This window comes from Monodelphis domestica, chromosome 4, assembly GCF_027887165.1.
Source record: "Monodelphis domestica isolate mMonDom1 chromosome 4, mMonDom1.pri, whole genome shotgun sequence".
Taxonomy (NCBI): Eukaryota; Metazoa; Chordata; class Mammalia; order Didelphimorphia; family Didelphidae; genus Monodelphis; species Monodelphis domestica.
In genome coordinates this window covers 16,409,055-16,417,315 of record NC_077230.1, presented here as the reverse complement: position 1 = coordinate 16,417,315, position 8,261 = coordinate 16,409,055, and the positions used below count along the sequence as shown (strand labels likewise).

General features: G+C 36.2%; 1 long non-coding RNA gene across 1 annotated transcript in view; it reads right to left on the bottom strand.

Annotated features, from left to right (window-relative positions):
• Positions 1–4,121: 4,121 nt before the first annotated feature.
• LOC103099990 (uncharacterized) overlaps positions 4,122–8,261 on the bottom strand; it is a 69,480-nt gene continuing 65,340 nt past the window's right edge. Inside the window, exon 3 of the long non-coding RNA XR_466952.3 lies at positions 4,122–7,882. This is a non-coding gene — a long non-coding RNA (uncharacterized LOC103099990). The remainder of the gene's footprint in view (positions 7,883–8,261) is intronic.

Here is an 8,261-nt window from a genome sequence, read left to right as displayed (position 1 = left end):
CCCAGAGACTACACCAAGAGATCTTCTGTTAAAGCTCCAAGAGCAGAGACTGAAAGAAGTCCCCAAAAAACAAAGAAAATGAGAGGAACAAGAGCATAGACAAATACGGGGAGTAAAGAAGGGGTGAATTTGAGCAAACAACAGAAAAAGAAGAAAGAAACTACAATAGACAGCTACTACGCAGCAAATGGAACAGAGGGGGAGAGATCAGCAAATGATAAACCAGAAATCCCAGCGAATTGAATACAAGCTGTGGAAGAACTCAAAACACAACTAAGAGAGGCTGAAGACAATTGGGAAAAGAACTTAAAAATTAAGATAAGTCATCTGGAAACAGAGACACTTGAACTAAAACAAGAAAATAGTGTCCTGAAAGCCAAAATCATCCAGCTGGAAAATGAGGCAAAGGAGATGAAAGATGAAGCAATGGAGATGAAAGACGAGATAAAGAGGATGAAAGATGATCTTCAAAGAAAATCAGACCAGAAGGAAAAAGACGACCAAAAAGCCAGAGATGAAATCCAATCTTTAAGAACCAGAGTAAAACAACTAGAGCTAAAAAAAGAGGTTAATACTAAATGAAATGGGAAAAGAAACAAAAGGGGGAAAATTTATATGTCACAAAGAAGCTCATGGCGGGAGGGGGGAGAACATCAATACACTGGAAGGGTAAATAGGTTGGAGATAGGAAATACTCAACTCTTACGGGCATTGAGATTGACCCAAAGAGGGAAGAACAATCCAATCCATTGGGGCAGAGAATAGCTTTGTGCCCTATAGGGGAGTAGAAGGGTAATAAACAGACTGGTGGGGAGGGAAGCAGTACAAGGGAGGGAGAGGGTGGGGTGGAAGTTTTAGAAAGACTCCAAAAAAAAATAAGGGAGGGAATAAGAAGGGAGAAGGTAGAAAGGGAAGTAAAATAAGGGTGGGAATTAGGGGGATTGATTAAAAACAAACATTGGTATAGAAGGAAATAGTGAAAAAAGAAAAGGCAGGACCAGGAGTAGAAATCAAAATACTGGGAAATACATAGCTAGTAATCACAACTCTGAATGTGAATGGAATGAACTCACCCATAAAACGCAAGCTAATAGCAGAGTGGATTAGAATCCAAAACCCTACCATATGCAGTCTGCAAGAAACACACATGTGGAAGGTAGATACGCATAAGGTGAAAGTAAGAGGATGGAGCCAAACCTATTGGGCATCAAATGATAAAAAGAAGGCAGGAGTAGCAATCATGATATCGGACAAAGCCAAAGTAAAAATAAATCTAGTTAAAAGAGATAGGGAAGGTAATTACATCCTGATAAAAGGCAGTATAGACAACGAGGAAATATCTGTACTCAATATGTAGGCACCAAATGGCAGAGCATCCAAATTTTTAAAGGAGAAACTAGAGGAGCTCAAGGATGAAATAGATAGAAAAACTATACTAGTGGGAGATCTGAACCTTCCCCTATCCAAACTAGATAAATCAAATAAAAAAATAAATAAGAGGTGAGAGAAGCAAATGAAATCTTAGAAAAATTAGAGTTAGTAGACATATGGAGAAAAATAAATAGGGACAAAAAGGAATACACCTTCTTTTCAGTAGTACATGGTACATTCACAAAAATTGGCCATGTACTAGGGCACAAAATCATTGCAAACAAGTGCAAAAGGGCAGAAATAATAAATGTGACCTTCTCAGACCACAGTGCAAGAAAAATAATAATTATTAAGGGTACATGGATAGATAAATAAAAAATTAATTGGAAATTAAACAATATGATTCTCCAAAACCAGCTAAAGAACAAATTGTAGAAACAATTAATAACTTCATTGAAGAAAATGACAATGGTGAGACATCCTTTCAAAATCTATGGGATGCAGCCAAAGCAGTACTCAGGGGGAAATTTATATCCTTGAGTTCATATATAAACAAATTAAGAAGGGCAGAGGTCAATGAATTGGGCATGGAAATTAAAAAAACTAGAAAGTGAACAAATTAAAAATCCTCACATGAAAACTAAATTAGAGATCCTAAAAATCAAAGGAGAAATTAATAAAATTGAAAGTCAAAGAATAAGACTAGAAGCTGGTACTTTGAAAAAACAAATAAAATTGACAAAGTACTAGTGAGTCTAATTAAAAAAGGAAAGAAAAAAACCAAATTGACAGTATCCAAGATGAAAAGGGAGACCTCACCTCTAATGAAGAGGAAATCAAGGCAATCATTAAAAAACTACTATGCCCAATTATATGGCAACAAATATTGCAATCTAAGTGATATGGATGAATACTTACAAAAATATAAATTGCCTAGACTAAAAGAAGAAATAAATTACCTAAACAACCCCATATCAGAAAAAGAAATTGAACTCCCTAAGAACTCTCTAAGAAAAAATCCCCAGGTCCAGACAGATTCACAAATGAATTCTATCAAACATTCAAAGAACAGCTAACCCCAATACTATACAAACTATTTGACAGAATAAGCCAAGAAGAGGTTCTACCAAATTCTTTTTACAACACAAATATGGTACTGATCCCAAAGCCAGGCAGGTTAAAAACAGAGAAAGAAAACTATAGGCCAATCTCCCTAATGAATACAGATGCAAAAATCTTAAATAGGATACTAGCAAAATGACTCCAGCAAGTCATCACAAGGGTTATCCACTACGATCAGGTAGGATTCATTCCAGGAATGCAAGGATGGTTCAATATTAGGAAAACCATCCACATAATTGACCATATAAACAAGCAAACCGACAAAAATCACATGATTATTTCAATAGATGCAGAAAAAGCCTTTGACAAAATACAACACCCATACCTATTGAAAACACTAGAAAGTATAGGAATAGAAGGGCCTTTCCTAAAAATAATAAATAGTATATACCTAAAACCATCAGCAAACATCATCTGCAATGGGGAAAAACTCAAAGCCTTCTCAATAAGATCAAGAGTCAAACAAGGATACCCATTATCACCTTTATTATTTAATATTGTACTAGAAACACTAGCAGTAGCAATTAGAGAAGAAAAAGAAATTGAAGGTATTAAAATTGGCAATGAGGAGACCAAACTGTCACTCTTTGCGGATGATATGATGATTTACTTAAAGAATCCCAGGGAATCAACCAAAAAGCTAATCAAAATAATCAACAACTTTAGCAAAGTTGCAGGATACAAAATAAACCCACATCATAAATCATCAGCATTTCTATATATCTCCAACCCAGTTTAGCAGCAAGAGTTAGAAAGAGAAATTCCATTTAAAGTCACCCGAGACAATATAAAATACTTAGGAATCTATCTGCCGAGACAAACACAGGAAGTATATGAACACAACTACAAAACACTCTCCACACAATTAAAACTAGATCTAAACAATTGGAAAAACATTGATTGCTCATGGGTGGGACGAGCTAACATAATAAAAATGACCATCCTACCCAAACTTATCTATCTATTTAGTGCCATACACATTGAACTACCAAAAAACTATTTTACTGAATTACAGAAAACCATAACAAAGTTCATTTGAAAGAATAAAGGATCAAGGATATCCAGGGAAATAATGAAAAAAAAATACAAAGGAATTTGGCCTTGCAGTCCCAGATCTCAAACTATATTACAAAGCAGCGGTCATCAAAACAATTTGGTACTGGCTAAGAGACAGAAAGGAGGATCAGTGGAATAGACTTGGGGTAAATGACCTCAGTAAGACAGTCTCTGACAAACCCAAAGATCCCAGCTTTTGGGACAAAAATCCACTATTTCATAAAAACTGCTGGGAAAATTGGAAGACAGTGTGGGAGAGATTAGGTTTGGATCAACACCTCATACCCTACACCAAGATAAACTCAGAATGGATGAATGACTTGAATATAAAAAAGGAATAAGTAAATTAGGTGAACACAGAATAGTATACATGTCAGAACTTTGGGAAGGGAAAGATATTTAAAACCAAGCAAGACTTAGAAAGAGTCACAAAATGCAAAATAAATAATTTTGACTACATCAAATTAAAAAGTTTTTGTACAAACAAAACCAATGTAACTAAAATTAGAAGGAAAGCAACAAATTGGGAAACAATCTTCATAACAAAAACCTCTGACTAATTACTCAAATCTATAAAGAGCTAAACCAGTTGTACAAAAAATCAAGCCATTCTCTAATTGAAAAATGGGCAAGGGACATGAATAGGCAATTTTCAGTTAAAGAAATCAAGACTATTAATAAGCACATGAAAAAGTGTTCTAGGTCTCTTATAATCAGAGAGATTCAAATCAAAACAACTCTGAGGTATCACCTCACACCTAGCAGATTGTTCAACATGACAGCAAAGGAAATTAATGAATGCTGGAGGGGATGTGGCAAAGTAGGGACACTAATTCATTGCTGGTGGAGTTTTGAATTGATCCAACCACTGTGGAGGGCAATTTGGAACTATGTCCAAAGGGCGAGTAAAGATTGTCTCCCCTTGATCCAGCCTTAGCACTGCTGGGTTTGTACCCCAAAGAGATAATAAGGAAAAAGACTTGTGCAAGAATATTCATAGCTGCGCTCTTTGTAGTGGCAAAAAATTCGAAAATGAGGGGATGCCCTTCAATTGGGGAATGGCTGAACAAATTGTGGTATATGTTGGTGATGGAATACTACTGTGCTAAAAGGAATAATAAAGTGGAGGAATTCCATGGAGACTGGAACAACCTCCAGGAAGTGATGCAGAGTGAGAGGAGCAGAACCAGGAAAACATTATACACAGAGACTGATACACTGTGGTACAAGAGAACATAATGGACTTCTCCAGTAATGGCTTTACAATGTCCCTGAACAACCTGCAGTGATCTACGAAAAAAAAAAAAAAAACTATCCTCACGCAGAGGACAAACTGAGGGAGTAAAAACACCGAGGAAAAGCAACTGCTTGACTACAGAGGTTGAGGGGACATGATAGAGGAGAGATGCTAAATGAGCACACTAATGCAAATACCAACAACAAGGAAATGGGTTCAGAGCAAGGACACATGTGATACCCAGAGGAATCGCATGGTAGGCTAGGGAAGGGGGGGTTGGGGGGAGGAAAAGAAAATGATCTGTTTCCAATGAACAATGTATGAAAATGACCAAATAAAATAATGTCTAAAAAAAAAGAGCATAAAGGAAAAAAAAGAGGGCCCAGAGTATAGCTTAGATCTTATATCCACAGTTAGGGGGAATGATATCTCCATAATCCACATAGATAATGGTCACTAGCTTAATTATCAAAGAAAGTAATTTAATTAGCTAAATGCAGAATCACAAGAAACCTCCAGGTGACATTCTACTTGAACTACCAAATTAGCCCTCTTTTTTTCTATATTGAAATGAGAAACTTCTATTAAAATATTTTTCAAAATGCATATTAAATGTAACCAAATACTAAGAAAAATTCCCCATCTCCTTTTCTGAATCTGTGTTTGTATCTGTATCCTTTTCTGAACTCCCTTTTGCTCTTAATGTGTACTTTTTCTTCTTTTATATGGATTATTATCAGTATCCTCTCTTATTTGAACAACCCACATCCTCCAAAACAAAAACCGTCCTTTGTAAATATAAAATAGTGCAGTAAGACAAATGTTCACATTGGCCATAATTGAAAATGTGCCTCATTCTGTGGATCTAGTCTATCACTTCTCTGCCAAGTGGTAAGAAGTATCAGTCTTCCTAAGTCAAGATTTGTTATGAAATGGATCAGAGTTCTTTAGTTTTTTAAGTTGTTTCCCTTTGTATTGTTTTTACTGGAACTTAATAAAAACTAAACAAAACGAGTATTTCTCTATTAAAGGTAGAACAGAAAAAGGATGGAACACGAAATGGAAAATCTCTATTACTTCAAATTTGCTTTTTCTTTTAAATCTTTGACCTCTGTTTTTTAGCCAGTGCCAAATTGTTTTAGTGTTTCGTGAATTCTAGTACTGTTTGAGATCTTGTGCTGATAGATCCCCTTTTATCTTCCATAAGCTCAGCATGTAACTTTCAAAGCTTTCTTATTTGTCTTGGTTTTTTACTTTTTACTTCTCATTTGTCTTTTGTTCATTTAAAAATGCTTTAACAACTGACCTCCCTTCTTCCCTCCTTCCCTTTTCTTTCTTCCTTCCTTTCTCTCTTTTTAAAACAGCTTTATCACTAGTCTCTCTCTTTTCTTACCTCTCCACCCTCATTGAAAAAAATTAACCTTTGTTAAATATGTTCATAGTCAAGTAAAAAAATTCCCCCCATTGAACTTACATGAAAATGGATGCCTCATTTTTGAGTCCATCACCTCTCTTTTAGAAGGTCAGTGCATGCTTCACAATCAATTATCTGGAATCATGATTGGTTGCTGCATTTCCCAAGAGTTATAGTTGCTATTGTATAAATTATTCTCTTGAATCTTTTTATTTCACTTTGCATGAGTCTGTCAAGTCTATACAGGTTTCTGGGAAGCCATCCCTTTTCATCATCTACTATGGAATACTACTTTTCCATTATATGCAGGCCATGATCTGGTCAGTCATTACCTAAATGATGAGTAACCTTTTTGTTTCTAGTCCTTTGCCACAAAAAAAGAGTCACTACAATAATTTGGTATATATGGATCCTTTTACACTTTCTTTATCTCTTTAGGCTAAAAGTCTAGTAGTGTTATTGCTAAATCAAAAAGTAGTTACAGTTTCATAACTATGGGGGCACATTCCAAATTGTTTTTAAATTATGTAAGTTGTATCAATTCATAGTTCCACTAAGAGTGCATTAGCCTGACTTTCTACATAGCCCCTCTAGCCTCTGTCAGTTTGTAATCATCTTTATCAATGATAGCTATAAGGTAGAACCTCAAAGTTTTTAATTTGTATTTCTTGAATTATCAAAGACTTGGAACATTTTGTGTACTTGTTGATTGCTTAGATTTCTTCCCTTGAGTACTGCCTGTTTATGTCCTTTGACCAGTTATCTATTGGTGGGCTTCTTTCATAGCCTTAGAATCTGGAACCTTCCCTAACTGAAATGCCAGAGTGCCTCAGGCATACTTTGTAACTGGGCTGTACCAACTCTCCCTATTAAAAGCTCTCACTAGAGTACTTCAAATCTCCTAACCCCCAGTGCTGACAGGGTTCCTTCCCCAGTCTGCATGGACTATTTGGGCTATTTACCTATACCTTTCTTGAACAGATGAGCTTGAACCACTAGTGTTTCATTAGACTCACTGGGAACAAGTTGAGCCGTATCTCTCTAGCTAGAATCTTATAGCCAACGTCTTTGGTGAAGGCTAGGGTGAGACTTGAGTTCAGGCAGGAAGGGCTGGATTCTCTTGAAGTCTCCAGAGGCTACCTGCACTCTATAATCATTGTTCTACCTTCCACTTATCCTGGCTTGTCTATCACAAAGTCTTTGAAAGATCTCATGGTTCCCTCTTGATTCTGGGATTGGAAACCTAGAGGTGATTCTTTTGTTTCTTTGCAAAGTACACATTAAAACCCCAATTGAGGATCTGGGGGAATCTGGACTTTTCTGTGTCCTAGTATACTGCCATCTTCCTATAAATCTCATTAATCAACTTTTACAGAGAGATATTTATTGAAAACATATAGCAAGAATAAAAGAATTTAAAAACATCACCCTGTACCAGGACATCCTTTCCCCTTAAGCCTTCAATTACTGGGGGAAATGGGCTCAAACCAAAAGTAGTAGCTTCAACCACCTAACCACGTCATTTACTTCCAAAGACAGCATATCTATTGGATAAGTTGCATACTTGCTGCAAAATATATTGCTTCTGAGTTGACTTGTTGTTGGGCTGGGTTCTGGCTGGGCTTGGCTGATGGCAGACTCTGATATGGACTCCAGTTCTGGTATTTGTTGGCTCTTCCAAACTTTGAAGTTCACAAGGTCAGAATGAAAAAAAAAATGACAGAAAATCAATAGGGTTAATATTCAAGTTCATAGTAGCTTGAGTGCAGAGTTAAGGACTCTTGGCTCCTTTCTCCAATCAAAAGCTTATTGTATTTTTTATCTTTACTCAATTATCACAAGGAGAGACAGATTTGGCTTTTTTGTGTCCTTTTGTGTGAATATTCAGTTCTGGCTCAGCAGCCAATGAAAAGGCATTTCTTCACCATTTAGTAAGCCTAGAAGAAACAATTCAAACAATTTCAATCAATTGAAAATACTTAATTTTTATGTCTGTGGGTGCTCTGATTTGGGGAGCAGGATCCCTTCCTCACATGCCATAATTGCTAATCTCCTCTCACT